Genomic DNA, 5,000 nt, shown 5'->3' on the forward strand with positions numbered 1-5,000 from the left:
TGGCAAACATTTCGCCTGCCATATGAGTTTCGTAACCTTCCTTGGGAAAGCCTTTTCTCCAGACGATAACACATTCCTAGACTTGCGGAGCGGCCATCATCACGCGTTGATGGCTGCCCGTGACTTGCTTCTCTTGCTAGTTCTGCTAGCAAGGCGAGCGAGACCATCCAGTCTTCCTCCCCTATTCCCTCTGCTTCCTATGGCTATGCTGGGAGGGGTGAGGTGAATAGGAGGGATCCTGCATAGTGCTCTCCGTAGGATTCAGCGTCAGGGGACTACCTTCCTGGATCCCACCGGACGTATGTCCATGTCGTTGAGGAAGGATCTTATGTCAAAAGTGGAGACTGTCTCTATGGCTTTTTCTGTCCTTTGGACGGATTTCAATTCGCAGTCCCTATGGGTTCTTGCTTTTTGGGAGCCTTGATTGTATATTCTATTGAATTGTACTCTCATTCCAGTTATAAATGCTCGCATTCAGGACTGGTTTTTGTCCCCGTTCCTTCTCAATTTCTATGGGAGTTGAGGAGGGACCCCACCCCAATGATCGTTTGATGAAATTCCGGAGTCTTCCTGAGCGCTTGAAATTCTTTGGAACCTCTAGAACTTCCAAGTGTGTTGGTCTTCTATGATCTGCAAACACTTGGGCGAGATGAGAATTCCTGATAATTATCACTTCAATAACTGGGAATCTCGCTGAATGCTCGAATGCCTTGGAATTTCTGGCATTCTCAGAGTGCTATGGTTTTTCTGTAATTTCCAAACACTCTAGTGAGACCAAAATTCCCAGTAATTGTTATTATGAAAATCGGGAGTCTCGCTAAGCCATGAAATTCCTTGGAATTTCTAGCGTTCGCAGGATAATTTGGTTTTCTGAGATTTCCAAGCACTCAAGTGATGGGTATTCCCGATGATTATTATAATAATTTTGAGTCTTGCTGAGTGCCTGGAACCCTTGGTTTTGTTGGCTTTCTCCAAGTGCTTGGCTTCATCTTATTGCTGAGTACTAGAACGAGAAAAGGCTCACCCAATTATTGTCGTACAAGAGTCAGGTTTTTCTCATCGATCGTGGGAATTCTTATGAATTCTAACACTCGCCGAGCACTCACTATTATGAATGCTTGGATGGCGAGACGAGCCTTTACCAGTATAGATGAGTTCGCTCCTCAGTCTGGTTTGGAGTTATTTAGAGCTTCGAAATGCATGCAGCACCTTCTGGGTGAATGGTCAAGTACTGTCCTCATGTATTGGACCTCATGGTCCAAACACGTAGGACAGCAGACACAGAATCCTTCTTATTCTTCTTCTCGGAGCTTCAGCCTCGGAGGAGAACAGTTAATTGGGAAAAACTGTTGATGATTACCACTCATAATTATGTAATGGTGATCTGCTCAGCTCACTCGGCTCAGCTCAGCTTGACCAGACAGCTCGATCCACCAATCTGAGTGGTCAGCTTTAATGTACGAACTCTTTGCTCTTGATTGGTGCGGTTCTTTGGCATGACATAGCACCCTCCCTTCCCATGGTGCAGAAATTTTTCATGGGGTCATCGTCTTTCGTCTTCATCTGACGCCTCCTAACCTCCCTGTTCAAAGGTTTCCACGTCCTAAAAAGAGGAAGGTATTCTCCGCCGCTTAAGAAGTCTCGCTTCGAGACTTCTAAGGGTCTGCACTCTTTCCATGGAGAGGAGGTAATTGGCTGTCTCTTCGGCTCATCTGCTCCTTCTGGAACGGGAACCTGGATGCTATCCACAAATATGGTGTCTTGGGAGCCCCAGGATTTTGAACCAGGTTCGTTCTGTCTCTGGTCCCAAGGACGCTGTTCATGGAACCGGGGCTGTGTCTGGTATACTCGTGTACGGATGTGTCCAAGTGTTGCATTGTGTGAGTAGTAGGTGCATACCTGTAAATTGACTCTTCTGGTATGTGACCGAGACAAATAGTACCTCCTCTTTATTAACCTGGAACTCAGGACAGCTTTTCGGGCCTCCCAAGAGTTACCGGTTTTGATTTTGAGATAACTGGTGGTATTGTTTCCCAATAACACCACAGCATTTGTATTATCACCGAACACGAGGGTTTTCTTCCCTCCCATTTTGGTTAAAATGCAGATGCTCAAGTGTATATTTTTTGCGCTTGAGGGTTCTAGCCCAACGCATTCCTTCATGGAATGCTCTATCAGGCAACTCAGGATGACAACAAGTTGAGCGAGCGGTGTATGGCTCTGTCTCAGTACTGCTTGCTCTCTGAGATTCTCTTTGATTTGGTATTGTTTCTTCTCTGTCGAGGATTAACTACCAATTCGAATCTCTGCCTGGCAAGCACAGACTTAGGTCTCTGGTTGGCTAGAATTCTTGCATACATGTATGCCCATCTCTTGCACCACATTTGCTGTTCTGGGAATTTTCAGACAGAGATATATCTCATTAGACTCGTTATCATCTTTCTGTTTACCGCATGGTATAACAGAAGTCTGTAGCCTAGTCTTCATCATCGCACCTGCCCCATCAGCCGCTGTGATGACGCAGAATGATAATTCTTCAGACAGTTTCAGTTTGTTGTCTATATACATTTCCTAATTCATAAGGTGTTCAATTATTTTTTGTTCACCAAATTGTAAATGAGTAACAGAAGACTTCGCCTGTTCCCCACCCTACTAGCTCTGTTTCCAAAGTAAATAGAAACGTCCTCCCTGATCCAACCCACGAGAAGTGGTTTTTCAAGCAGTACAATCCCTGTGTTTTCATGACTGAAAGACTCCGCTTTCATTGCAAGCTCCCACTTACTCGCCGAGCATCCATGAAATAGTGGATTAACTTTTCAGTCATCTGTGAAACAACAGAGATTAAAGCCGTCTTCACTGGTTGGTGTCATCGACAGGACTTTTCTATGATCAGAATCTTGAGAGTTTACTTCTCTCGATTCAACTGTGAAGAAGTAGGTCCACATTCACCTCAGTCATTCACTAATAATATAGTATTGTTTCTCCTTGGTTGAGATTCAACTTCTAATAAGGAACTTGTGTCTTGCCATCACAGGGACCTTGGTCTCTAGAAGGCAGTTTACTCTCATCAAATGTGCACATGCCCCACGAGAATCATCATCTCGTCTCTCTACATTTGTATGGTTGTTCTCAGCATAACCCTTCAAAAGGTGGGTGTCATGTGACTTGTGTCTAAGTCTCAGATGCATGGCAGCGCAATCAGTCGTCATCTATTGTACTGTGGACTTTGTATTGGTTGATCTAGATCAGTTATTACTTTGTCCTATTGTCATATGAAGGACCGACACCCTTCATTGAGTGTTGATGCCTTTATCCACTGCAGACTGTCAATGCAAAAGTGTCCAATGACACTTCTTTCTTTTTTTGCAGTTGGATACGTCCAGTGGATGGGTACATTTCATCACTCCAAAGAATATGTTGAACCAGAAGATAGATGAGGTCTCACTGCGACCATATTTATGTCTTCCTTCCTTCGGGTCTGCCCTCAGGTCTTTTCCTTGGACCGGCGGTGGATGCTTGCGGGTTATGTTTGCTTACCTGACTCCTTCAAGAGGACAAGTTGCATCTTGCTTATGGTGTGTTATTCTAGAGGTAAGAAGGATGCGAGAGTGACTGACCTCTCCACTTTACCCTCCTCATCCTTCTACTCCTCTTCCTTGGAGCTTCTTTTTATTTTTCTTATCAGAATCATAGAAGCAATCCCGCTCCTTCCTCTAGCAAGGGGAGGAAGGAGACTTGCAGTAATGCAAACCCTTCCCAGAACTTTGCATTAATGCCTCCGACTCTATTATTCTTCCCAGCCCTTTTTCGGATGAGTTACAATTCCTCACTCATTTCGAAAAGGCTCAGAAGTCTGAATCTTGATCATGCGACTCCTATGCTTCGATCCTCTACTCCTCCTCGCTCTTACAACCAGGAGGAATAGCCTAGGTTTGCAGAACTCCGGTCAGTTCTAGAGGCTCACTCATATTCCTTCCAACAATCAGTGAGTCTACCTTATGTAAAGGACCAAGGGTTTGAATATCATTTAGGAACAAATCACAGTTTTTGAAAGTAAATTGTATTTTTCCTAACTATACAAACTTGGGGTCCTTTACATACATGCCCACTTTATGCCACCCATCAATCTGAAACCTGAGCTGAAAGGCAAAGTGGGGTGTTTTTCATCCGGTCAGGCTGGTCTACCCTCCTACCAGATGGTAATTACTGCCTAACCACCTTGTTCAAGAACTATAACGGCCGTAATTCCAGCCTACGCTGAAGGTATTTTTTCAATAAAAATAATTAAAATATAAATGTTCTATGAAGGAATTACTATACCTCTCCTCTGTTCAGCTTTGAACTGATTGACAAGCACATCGTATAATGAATGTTATGTTAACCCTTTAACACCGACTGGATGTATTTTACGTCGACATACAAAAGTTTTTTTAAAAATTCGCGGAAAAATACTTTTAGGCCCACCAGCCGAAAACTCTTGAATCACACACCTTGGGGGATGCTGGGAGTTCACGGATCAAGGTGTTGTTTTGTTTACAATCATTACGCAGGCGCGCAAGCGCGAATTTCTTTCTTGCCCTACTAAAAAGTATCTGTGACACATCTCTGAAATTATTTCGTCACTTTGACATAATTTTTGTACCATTTTAAATTAGCCGTTACATGGAGTATTATATATGAAAATGTGTGCATTTTTATGTAAAATACAACAAAAAATACTCATGATTGTAGCTTTTATCAGTTTTGAGATATTTTCATATAAATAACGATAAGTGCCAAAATTTCAACCTTCGGTCAACTTTGACTCTACCGAAATGGTCGAAAAACGCAATTTTAAGCTAAAACTCTTATATTTTAGTAATATTCAATCATTTACCTTAATTTTGCAACTAATTGGAAGTCTCTAGCACAATATTTCGATTTATGGTGAATTTATGAAAAAACTTTTTCCTTACGTCCGCGCGGTAACTTCCGAAAAAAATCATACATGCGATTGTGGT

The 5,000-nt window shown here is 42.8% G+C and overlaps 1 protein-coding gene across 1 annotated transcript in view; it reads right to left on the reverse strand.

Annotated features, from left to right (window-relative positions):
- Nucleotides 1-5,000, reverse strand: part of LOC135212809 (peritrophin-1-like) — a 29,306-nt gene that overhangs the window by 2,778 nt on the left and 21,528 nt on the right. The window lies entirely within an intron of this gene.

The sequence above is a fragment of the Macrobrachium nipponense genome, chromosome 41 (assembly GCF_015104395.2).
Source record: "Macrobrachium nipponense isolate FS-2020 chromosome 41, ASM1510439v2, whole genome shotgun sequence".
NCBI classification, from domain to species: Eukaryota; Metazoa; Arthropoda; class Malacostraca; order Decapoda; family Palaemonidae; genus Macrobrachium; species Macrobrachium nipponense.